This window comes from Vitis riparia, unplaced genomic scaffold (genome assembly GCF_004353265.1).
Source record: "Vitis riparia cultivar Riparia Gloire de Montpellier isolate 1030 unplaced genomic scaffold, EGFV_Vit.rip_1.0 scaffold541_pilon_pilon, whole genome shotgun sequence".
In the NCBI taxonomy this organism is placed as follows: Eukaryota; Viridiplantae; Streptophyta; class Magnoliopsida; order Vitales; family Vitaceae; genus Vitis; species Vitis riparia.
Genome location: NW_023269698.1, coordinates 205,712 through 218,439, shown reverse-complemented (window position 1 = coordinate 218,439; position 12,728 = coordinate 205,712). Strand labels below are relative to the sequence as shown.

The following is a 12,728-nucleotide window of genomic DNA, read 5'->3' as shown; positions in this document are numbered from 1 at the left end:
TGGCTGGCTATCCTTTGATGCGATGGAGAAGCTTAAACGACACCGAACTCACCACGGAGAGCAACCAGTTATCCTCCTAGATAGGGAATGTGATTGCCAATGTTGCTGAAGGTAACGCAAAATATATTAATCAAGTTTTCTCGGATAATCGAAAGGCGTTTCGATGATGGGTCATGCTTGAGGACGATTCCGTATATGAGATCTAGCGCAGTTGTGCACTCTATCCCGTTTCTTGGAAGCATAGTGACAAGGACGCAACGCTGGAAGTTTGAGATAGTGTGAAGCTTTATGAATAAGCTGCCAAGGTCGAAACGCCATGGATGACAGGCTGACTTGATACCATAAGTATTGGGTGTATAAGATTCATGGTCTTACAGTCCCCGTTAATGAATCGCATTGAGTGCAAGTCTAGTATGACCCATGGACTTCGCTAGCCAGTTTATTCCCCAGGATCTCCCACTTCTTTTGCATGTTGGAAGTTTGGGTCCGCATTGGCATGCTGTAACACGTCGTTCCAAGGATTGTAGAACGGGCGTCAGGATCTGTTTAATATATGCCGAAATCCTTGTATGAGAGTCAATTGGCATTGGATATTATTGCTGCAGTGAGCCACCATTGAAAATATACGTATACAGTGTTTGCTACCCGGCTGGGTTTCGTGCACAGTGGCAGCATTGAGGCAATTTGGAATCCTTGCTCTGGTATACAGCCAACCTCTAGCATCGTGAGCCAATACCCCATTTCCATATCCAGATGCCCACCTGAAATGCCGAATCTAACACTTTCATTTCTTCCTCATACCCACTGCATCATTTCTTCACAACCATTTTCTAAACCCATTGATCATACCCCCCACATACCTTTTCTCTCACTATCACCTTCCCATCCTCCATACCCACTGCCAGTAACTTGCTTCACCACCACATTTGCCCTTCTTATTCTTTCTAAACCCTCTCATCCTCCATTCGCCGTCCGTCTTTACGCATCTCTCAACTTCCATATCCACGGTCCTAATCTAACTAGGCCGTCAAAGTCGCCGGTCAGATTCCCTTGGTTGCACCCTCCAATGAAACCGATCCAAGACCAACAAGGAAATCCCATATGACCCAAAGTCAAGTCGGCTTCTGGACGAGCGTAGTCGTATTCTGTATTGGCATTCCTTTGGCCAAGAGAGGGTGCACCTGCCACTTATCTGCTGAGCCATCAATGACACTTATAATAAATAATCAAGATAAGCATGTGGATGAGGAAGAGGTTGCCATGACATGGCCCACAGGACAAGAAAGCTGTTGGAACACCTATTATGTTTGACTCATACATTTCTGAGGATCTCTACCTCCGCGTCTTGTCTCTATTACATGTCGGGGTTTCTGTGGAAATCATAATGCAAAGATACAATGAATCAGATGTTGGGAGCATGGAAAGAGACTCCTGATGCTTCCAATGATATCCCGTCAGCCCTGAAATCGCTATCATCTCCCAAAGAGGATGCAAGCAATGAGCGCTACCTATCTGAGTCCAGAAACTCATGCACGGGATGGCTACTACCATCTCCAAATGCTGCAGCGACCCACTTCCCTCAGCCTTGGGCTCATCTACAACTCACCTTACCCATCTCAAACACCCTGCTCCCATCACCCATGCCACCCGTGAGCAAGAGCACTAACCCATGTCTCTCCCTCTCTCTCGCCACTCGTTCTCTATTTAACGTCAATTCTCCCGTGCATGGCCATCTGTCGCTCATCTCACACTCTTCTTCATCGTATCCTGCCGTCATGCTCATCACCTTCATCCATCTATATCTCTCATACCCACCCAATTAAGTAACCATACCCATTTCTTATTCCATATACTCACCGAGCCCATAGTTATACCATCATCTCTTGCTCATTTCCACACGTATCCACCATAGGTAACCCAACTAACCTTCATACCCACGCCCTCCACCCCAGACCTGGTCATTTGTCCCATTCCCTACAGCGGGTTTATGAGGATTTCGTTTGGTTTCTCTGGCAAAATCAATTTGGACAGAGCTCAAATGCAGTTCCTGCTGGATCACATGCTGCATGTGGTGGCTCCTGGCAGTTCTGGTTTGTCTTGCGCTTATGCTTCATCATCAAGACAGCTTAGCCTAGGCTTCTACTCTATGGGACCGGGGCCACTGGATCGAGTGCTACTCAGCTCTTGGATCTAATTCTTGAGGATATGGATCCCAGTTCTGCCCAATTCCTCAGTGGCCCTTCTGCACGCATTGGAGTGAAGGATGGTGTTTCTCCTCATGGCTTTAAACTTAACTCTGTTTCATTTTCGTCAGTGGCTCCTACCCTGAAGTTCATCCAGTGGAGGCCTCTAATGTTGGAAAAGGATTGGGAGCTGCTGCACTATCATTGCCTGCTGCTTCTACCACAGAACATCCGGGGAGTGGCATCTCTAAACCTTGTTGAATATGGAGATGCATTGGATAAGTACCAAATTGCTGCACAGGATTTGGAAGCTTTGCTAACCAAGGACTCAGGGGATGCTGAAATTCAGGGGTTTATCACTCAGATTCCTGAAATAATACTCAAATGTATGTGCCGAGATGAGGCTGCATTGACTCTAGCTCAAAAGGTGTTTTAAGAGTTTATATGAGAATGCATCAAACAGTCTACAGGGGAGTCATCACGTGATTAGAAGGCCTATGGTTTGGTGACAGTGGTAGTGACATGGACAAAGGAGAGAAGATGATAGATCAGATTCAAGAGATGGAGCCCATATCTCTGCCAGCATCATTCCTCCCTAAGCTCACCACTGCATGCTTCTAGTTGCATGGCCACCTTTGGCATGCAACTTTTTTCCTTTTCTTATGCCATGAGCTATCAACCCAGTTCATCATCCCTTGATTTTGAAAGCAGTTTCCCTATACCTCGTTTTTGGTAAATACTTTCTCGATTTCAGGTTTTCAAATAATTCCAATTTCCCCATATTTCATCCTTAGAATTTTAGGATCACCCAAGAGTCCCATTTTTAGTAAAACTTTGTTGCCATCTTTCTTCTGGCAAACAATTTCTACATCCCCCTTTGTTTTAAAATAAATAAGATTTTAATTTTGTAATTCCAATTAATGGAATTTACGAAATTAATTCATGCTAAAATAAATCGGGTATTGGTGGGGGCCCCACATAAATAATTTTATAATTGACTGACTGATTGATTGATTTGATTATCATACATGATTGATTTATCCTGCTCCCTGACATGCATGCTATCATTCCTTAATTGTGCACTAACTCTCTCTCTTGATAGCGCATGGTGGCTCGTTGCCCAAGTATGTACCCACTTTCACTTTGATCAGTGTCTATGCATGTTCTGATACCCACGTGTGCATGATTTATTCCGGGTATTCATTGATTTACTCATCCATTGTCATTATTGCTTCATCTCATTAGTAGAGACCCGACTTTAGGGGCTTAGAGGGGTGCTACGGTCTTTACCATACCTTCCCGAATAGTAACCTGACCCTCGAACCCAATCCGGTTTTTCACAGACCATCTTTTCCAAAATAAGGAGTCACCCTTAGGGTTTTTCTTTCTTATTTTGTTTACCCTTTAAAATAAAACAAAAATAAGTGGTGACTCCAAGTCATTTTTCTAAAACAATAAAAATCATTTTTCAAATAATAAATCGAGTTCGCCATCGAGTGGGAAACGCATGAGTCGAAATGCGGGGTCCACACTTACATTCTCATTGATAATGTGGAATATTTATATATAAATACATTTCAATTTTACTATAATTCAAATTCTATCTTCTACTCTAATTCAAACTAATAGTACACTTCTACTCTAATTCAAACTTTATATTTTACTCTAATTCAAACTAATAATTAATAGATAAATACTAATAGTTAAATTAAGGATAAACTGATATTTAAATTATTTAGTTTCTCTATTATGCCTCCACAAGATGGGGCTCTAGAAGGAGCGTTGAATCTTGGCTTGAAGAGTGAGAAATCATGCATGTGGAAGAGGCTTGGTGAGCGCATCAACTAACTGATCTTTGGAGTAAACATGAGCCACACAGAGAGCATCACTTTGAACTTGTTCATGAATAAAGTGATAATCCAATTCAATATGTTTCATGCAGGAATGAAAGATCGTATTGGAGTTGAGATGAGTAGTATCAACATTATTGCAATAGATCATAGACACTTGTAGAACATAAGCACTAAGTTCAATAAGAAGTGAACATACCCAACGTAATTCTGTAGATGTATATGCAACAAAATGATATTCCGCTTTAATAGAAGAGTGTGCAACAATTCTTTACTTCTTAGAACTCCATGAGATAGGATTACGACCAATGTAAACGATGTAAGCACTTATAGAAGTAAAATTATCTTTAGCATGAAAAGAAAAGAGAGTTGCGATAAAGAACCAAACCATGATCATATGTGCCACAAAGGTACCAAAAAAGGTGTTTGACAATAGTTTAATAAGCACTAGTAGGGTGATGCATAAATTGTGAGGGTTTACTCATTGTAAAAGCGATTTAAGGTCGAGTGAGAAATATACTGAATATTGCCAATAATAGTCTGATACTCTGTTGGATTAGAGAGGACGGTACCGGTATAGAGTTCAAGAGTTGGAGATGTAGTAAGTGGTGTGGCGCTTGGTTTAGCATTTGACATGTGAGTGTGAGCTAAGAGATCGCCAATATATTGATGTTGAGAAAGAAATAATCCATGACGATGGTGTGTGACTTTAATGCTAAGAAAATAAGAAAGAGACTCGAGATCCTTAAGAGAGAATTGTTGGGCAAGATTAGGATGAACTTTTACACGACACCATCATTGTCACTTGTTATGATAACATTATCAACATAAACAAGGAGATAAACCATGACACCACTAGTGTGAAGACAAATATCAAGTGTAAGTATGAGAGTTAGTGAAGCTAGAGGTGAGAAGAAACTAGTGGAGCTCATGATACTAAGCATGTAGTGCTTGCTTGAGACCATAGATAGCTTTTTAAAGTTTGCACACATAATTAGGATGATCACAGTCAATGAATCCCAATGGTTAAGCCATGAAAACATCTTCAAACAAGTGGCCTTGAAGAAAAGCATTATTAACATCAAGTTAGTAGAGAAACCAAGCATGGCTGATTGTAATACTAAGAACAAGATGTATAATGGTGGGTTTGATAACAGGACTGAAAACATCATGATAATCAATGCTCGATCATTGCTGAAATCTTTTGGTGACAAGATGAGCTTTGTACTTGTCAATAGAACCATCAGGTAAATGCTTAATGTGAAAAATCCACTTACACCTAAGAAGATTGTGGTTTGGTTTTGGGGAAACAAGTTCTCGTGTACCATTTTGAACAAGGAAAGTAATAATACACTTGGAGACTTAGTTATCTTCTTACAAGGGCTGCAATGAACTAATTATCATTCTTAGTCTATTTCATGCTTCATTTCAGATCTGAATTTTTCTTACTTGCTCTATTGTTGTCCAAATTTCTTAATCATTTTTCATTCTCTAATCATTCTGCCCAAGAATTTGAATAGAACCTCCAAATAATCATCCAAATTTTCAACTCTTGACAAGCAACCACACTTGGACACTCATAGTTCCACTCTCCTTACAGTATAAGATTCTAAACTTCAGGAATTTTGATTTCTTGTTCAGTCTTATTGTCTACTTTGCATGTTATTGGTAAGATAATGGTAGCTCCACACAAGAGGAATGACATGAGTAAGGTACATGTTGCTCCAAGGATGAGATGGAGACCAAAAAGTTATGTCATGATTTGAATTGTTGCCCAAAGCAGGTTTTCTCATTGCCAGGGTATAACTCTCAAATTAAGCTCATTTGTAATGTATGGGAAAATTATATGCTAATAATGTCCGAAAGCTGATGGCTAGTGAGGTTTGTGTCTATATGAATGTGCTTTTGAGTTTTGAACCTTAATTTACAATCTAGAGATTAAATATGGAATCTTGTGTTTTCTACAAATGTTGGAGATGTTACAATATTAGAATTGTTGATTTTCTATGATGCCTTGATGTCTTTTGATAAACTTAGAATGAATTGTGGACTTGGGAAGGGAGGATTTCATCAATAAGCATGTAAGAAAACACCATTAACACATGTCAGTATGAAAATGACTAAACTGGGGCATGAATACCAAAAAATGTTAACCTTGTACCTATAGTAAAATAATGGAAGTTCAAACTCTGGAAATCATGTGTTTTTCCTTTTTAAACTGATCCATGCATGGAAACATGAAAAAGATTGCTGAGGTTGTGGCCATTAACAATATATACCTAGAGGGATAAAGCAACATCATAAAGAGAAAATTTGGAAAAGGTACACCCTTGGGCTAACCTAGATCTACAAGCTAGGATAAGAATTGGTCATAGCCATGTACCTACAAAACCTACTTATAATTTCTAGGGAACTTCATAGTGCATACACGTGTGTGTGTATACATGTTTGAATGTATATATATGTTTACAAGATAAAAACAGGACCTTGTACTAGATGTAGGCAAAGGTATTCACTAGATACAAAAATTCCTTGTGTCACTTGTTGAGACCAGAGAAATACCTATTTGGATGTGGTGATTAGATTTCAACATAGCCTTCTTGATGGTTTGGTTCTTGAATTATGAGGCGGTGGTGTCTGTTGTACCCTTAAATTTTACTCTATATGAAGTAATTAATTTATGGAGGCAAAAATTCCTTGTATCATGAAAGGAATAGCAGTTTCTTGTTGATACTATTTTGTTTGGATGTTGGGTTCTTATATTGTTCAAAATGTGATTTTTATTGCCTGATTATTGCAACTCACATTTCATCCGTTGTTTGTATTCTGCCTGTAGGGTAATATGATACTATCAGATATTGGAGTTGCTGAGAAGTGAATATATCATTCTACTCTCAATGGTAATTATAGCGTGCCTAGTGTAACGTAATTGATAATATCATGGCCTAGCCCCCTAGTCCCAGTTGGTTTCTTTAGTTTTTGTCCATGAATGACACTTTATTCAAATAAGCATTGGTATGCTATTACTCATGTAATCTTTTTTCTTATTCATAGAAAAAATAACTATTTAAATATGTTGTTCTATGTCCTCATGGATCTCTATTAACAAAACATCAAATCTCAGAGCTTCTTAGCCTTTCTTTTTGAGTGTCAAGTCATTTTCTCAATATGTTGATCTAAAAAATCTCTGTTGTGTTCCTACAGGTTTGTTTTGTAGATGCTAATTGGGATTCACCATCTGTATATATCCATTGTATGATTCTATTATTTTTTTGCCGGAAAAAGGTTTATAATAGATATCATGTTTAGGAGAAGGATTTTGTTGACCTATGAGTTTTGTATTTCTCCAAATTTTGGAATATTACCGTGAAGCTTTTGTGTCAATCTTGAAGGGGTTAGCCCTTTTCTTTTTCTGTTTACCCAATCTACACTTGCTATTGGTGTTGAAAGAGATCCAGAAAAAATTGCCATTCAGTTATGAGGTGGTTGGGATAAGGTCAAGCTGCTATTGCAACATGAAATTGCATGTAATATCAAAAGAAAGATTATGCTTACTCAAATTCTTAGAAGAAAAATGTTTCTGATCCACACCATTTTTATAGTGTTTTGAAGGATTTAATGGGGAGCCTCACAAATGAGCGTCACAAAAAATTAATAATGATAACTTATAGCTGTGGCCAACTCCAAAATGCAACTATATGCCATTTAGCAGGGGCCAAAAACAAGATGCAGCTGTAAGAACCATTTGTTGCACTTTACTGTGGTTGCTACTATTACTTTAACTTGTGTTTATGGTCACTTTCACAACTACAACTATAAGAAATTGTTGCACCACCTATGGCTATACCATGTAGCGGTTAGCTTGGTGTGCAACCATAATTTGTAGGCACACCATTTCTGACCTCTAGTGAGGGTCACTAGCCGCTGCTATAAGGCATTATTCATGTAGTGCTCCCTCTTACTATTTGGGATTGGTTAATATCATACTAGTTTGAAATTTTTGGGTATATGGTTTCTAGAGATGCATTTGAAGTTCATTTGTTAGAGAATATTTGAATTTTGGGAGTTGGTAGTGGAGTATTAATTTTCCAAGGTTGAGATTTGTTGGTTTTTTGTGTAATTAGTATTGTTAGTTTAGGGATTCCTTGTCCCACATGGATTATGAATTGGTTTGGTCAATGCTTGGAGGCTTATATATAAGCCCATGTCCTTTTAGCTATCTTAGTGGCTTTAACCAATATTAGTATAAAGAAAGCTCTTTGCCAAGTAAGAGCCTCCTAGTTCGATATTCTTCCAATTTTGTAATTTTCTAATTTAAAAGTTAATGAATTGATTGCTATTTCCCAAGGACATAGGTAAGACTCTTATGGTACATCATAAATATTATGTCCTTTCTTTTATCTTTATTAATCTTATTGCTTATCTTTCTATTTAGAGTTAGTTTACCTTGTTTTCTATTATATATATTTGGTGTTATTTAAGTCATGTGAGGCTATGCAATACAACAATAATCATTTGAGTACTATGGAACTAGGCCTTAAAACATTAATTGATATTCCTGTTTGGTGCTATTTGAATAATTTAGAACATAGGTAATAATTATTACATGTTTATATGCTTGTTGCTAGGGTACCATGCCAATGCCTCAAGACAATATTACATTATATGGACATTGCAAGAGGAGTTATAACCCATACATCTAATCCAAATTACAAACATATGATATCATAGGAGATAACATGCAAGTGGAAAAATGATATGCTACCTTCCATCTAATGTAATTGTACCCATGGAATTGCACAAGGAAATTGGTGCTTCTATTGGAATGCTCATATGATCCTCAACTAACATTTCCTCAGAGTATAGAGTAGGCTTCGGAGGCATTTCTAATAGCTCAACATCTCCTTCCAACATCTCTAAAGCTTTGCTCATTGAAGGACCGTCTATGGGCTTCATCTGTATACACCATAGTGCAACTATCACCATTTTCCTAACAAGCTTCTTTTCATCTTCAGTGGCATCTCCCAAGTCTATGTTATCCCCTTAATCATATCTGTCATAAATCCATGATGGAAAATATATTTGACTCGAGTGCGCTGCATTTGCATTCACATTCTTTCTTCTCCCCACCATCTCCATTAACAACATTCCAAAACTATAAACATCAGCTTTGTATGAGACACCTCCAATATTTTTATAGAACAATTCTGGAGCAATATATCCCAATGTTCCTCGTGCAACAGTGAGAGACACCATACTTTCATCCGTTGAATACAATTTTGCAAGGCCAAAATCTGAAACTTTTGGTGTAAAGTCTTCATCAAGAAGAATATTGTGTGGCTTGATATCAAAATGTAGAATTTGCATGTCACAACCTTGATGTAAGTATTCAATCCCACGCCCCACTCCAAGTGCAACCTTATGCAACCTTTCCCAGCTCAAAAAAGTGTTATTTTCTTCTTTAAGAAAAATAAACTTATCAAGAGAACCATTGGGCATGAAGTCATATATAAGTGCCCATTTTGATCCTTGTACACAAAATCCTACGAGTCTCACCACATTAACATGATGAATTCTCCCTATTGTTGCAACCTCATTGATGAAATCTTGTCCATTAGCTTTTGACATAACCAACACTTTCACAGCTACAATGCGACCACTTTGAAGTTTTCCTTTATATACAGAGCCAAAACCTCCTTGACCTAATTTATTCGCAAAGTTATGAGTCATCTTTTTTATGTCTGAATACGAGTACTTGATGGATTGGAGATTTTTGTGACTCCGTAAGAATTCTTCAATACTATCATCTAATGATAGATGTCTTCGGTGGAACTTGTAAATCAAATAGGCGAATAGGCACAACATCCCAAGCATAGTCCTTCCTATGACTAAACACAAATCAAATGTAAAATTTTAAGAAAAAGGAATAAGATATGAAAAACAAAGTTAAATCCAACAAATACATATGGTAGAAAAAACTATTCTACCTTCATATAAAGTAAAACACTAAGTTGTTGTGTTGTTAGAGAGCCATATGAAATAACTACTTTAACAATCACTTTATAGTGTACTGTTGCTCGGGGAGCAATTTGACGGAAGTACTAGGGCCTTGGATAAGAAGACCCCAGTTTCAATTCCATTGTTTTGACTTCTTTATATGTTAGTGGAGTTGAATTACATTTAAATTTGGGAGAAAATTTTGAATTACATCTAAATTGGTTTTGCTTTGTACAGTCAAACAAAGCAAAGTCAATTTGAAGTTCACTGTATAACCTTCAAAATGCAAGAATTCCAAGAATTTTCATATCAAATCTTTACAATATTGTTTTTACAAAAAAATAGTAGTTGGAATTTAAGAGGCTTACCAATAATACGCAGTATCCAGCCGCCTAGTAAGGAAGAGAGTAACAGATTAAAAATATGGACGGACATAAATAACATTAAAAGAGGAGACATGTAAGTGAAGAAAGCCTTACCAATCATCAAGGTGTTGCAGAGATAGTAATTGCAATAACCAAGTGTTTCTTGAAGTCCTGTGTCAAACCATCCAAGCCATGTTAGTCACAAGGAAGAATGCCCTTGATCGCCTAAATTTTAAATTTTTTGAGAAGCAAGAAATGGAGAGATTAATTAAGATGAAAGAACTCTAAATAAATCTTTTGTCTTATTCTCATGAGAAAATAATAATTGCAAGAAGCATCCTTACCTCGGAATTTTAAGGTGTAGGGAGAAAGTAACCCCGCTGTTAACAATGAATTAGGAAATTTTGTAAAAAAATTAGGAAAAATGACAAAAATAAAGATTGTATTGAAAATCAAGTTCTAATTGGAGCCTTACCAATAAAGGGAAGGAATAAATCATTGGCTATAAACTTCCAAAGCCCTGCAAGATTAAACCAAACCAGTGAAATTAGGGATAAAAATTGAAGATCACTTCTGCAAGGAAGATGGTTAGTATAAAATCACATTTCCATGAAAGCATGCACCGTAATCCCAACTCCAAAGATCAAGTATGAAAGCCGGCATTATAAGATTATAAGATGGTTATCTTATAATTTCTTTACTCACAATTTTTGTCTGAAGTGTCCGGAATATATCCGCTCCTTGGCTGGTGGCATTCAAAGGCGGGATTCCCAATGAAATTTCCATAGGCGCAATATTGCCCTGTAAGATTCCATATTCTGAACAATGATCATACAGGATCGCATGCTGAATCACATGAATAATATACCATAAATCTCTATGCCAAATGGTACCTACCTGATTCCATTTGTGTGTTTGATGAAGATGGTATGGATCTTCTAAGAGCAACGGAGGGCACCACCTCTTTCACTGTATTCTCTCAGGCAATGGGAGCGGGAGAGAGAGGTTCTGTTCTTTCAAAAGGATGTGATAGATCCAAAAGACACAAGCCTAAGCCTTTTATACCCTCCTGCCTTAGGGACCATACCCATTGGTTATTGGGCCTCAGGGCCTTAGGCCCATCATCTAAAGCCCGTGATGACATTGGGCTCTACACATTAGGTGGCCCATACTCAAGATTAAATCAGAAATTGCATGTTAAAAGATAGCTTAATCCTGGACAATGTTTAATATATTGTCGGTCCACATTTATTCTATCAATCTCCCACTTGGACCACATATATATTACAAACAATGTTCATGATAGTACTTTATTGAGCTCATCTTTGCTATCTTATTCAAAATATCCTTAAACAATCTGGTCTACTAATTATGCTAACATAGGATTAAAGCGGCCTTCGTTAATCATAATTATAACTTGACCTATCATCAATCACAACATTAACAAAATTAGCAACATGGATCAAGTATGGATGTGTAGTATGGAAATTATATAGAATATGATCTTTAATATGTCTATTTCCAATTGGTCCTACTTTATGACTAAAAGATAGCCAAATACCACTTTCAACACTTGATGCTAAACTGCTTCTGAAAGTCATCATTTCAATTCAGAGTGTTCAAATACAATAGTCTTTAAAATCAAGATCTGTACAGATAACACAACATAATATCACATCAAGAGAATAAACACAAAATCTAGATACAAACTCCCACTATTCTGACACATCATCAATGTGTACAACACCCATATGTGCGACGTGCTCATGATATACTTTGGGTGGCAAACCCTTAGTGAGCGGATCCGCAATCACGGAGTTTGTGCTTATGTGTTCAATCGATTCTTGAAGACTCTGAACTCTCTCTTTCACAACTAAGAACTTGATGTCAATGTGTTTGGACTTTGACGAACTTCGGTTATTCTTAGAATATAATTCTGCGGCCTTATTATCACAGTTGATTCTCAACGGTTTCTCAATCCCATCAACTATTCGTAACTGAGTGACAAAATTCCGCAGCCATATCCCATGGTTTGATGCTTGTAACAGGCTATGAATTCTGCCTCCATGGTGGAAGAAGCAATAAGTGTTTGTTTAACACTTTTCCATGAAACTGCTCCTCCAGCTAACATGAAGATGTAGCCTGAAGTAGATCTCCTACTATCAAGACATCCCACGAAATTGGAGTCCGAATATCCCACGATCTCTAAGTGACTTGATCTACGGTATGTGAGCATGTAATCTTTAGTTCTTTGTAAATACCGCATAACCCGTTTTGTCTTTTTCCAATGATCCATACCTGGGTTACTTAAATATCTGCCTAACATTCCAACA

At 37.6% G+C, this 12,728-nt stretch overlaps 1 pseudogene; it reads right to left on the bottom strand.

Annotated features, from left to right (window-relative positions):
- Window positions 1-8,787: 8,787 nt before the first annotated feature.
- LOC117910031 lies at window positions 8,788-10,907 on the bottom strand (annotated as a pseudogene).
- Between the last annotated feature and the right edge of the window lie 1,821 nt (window positions 10,908-12,728).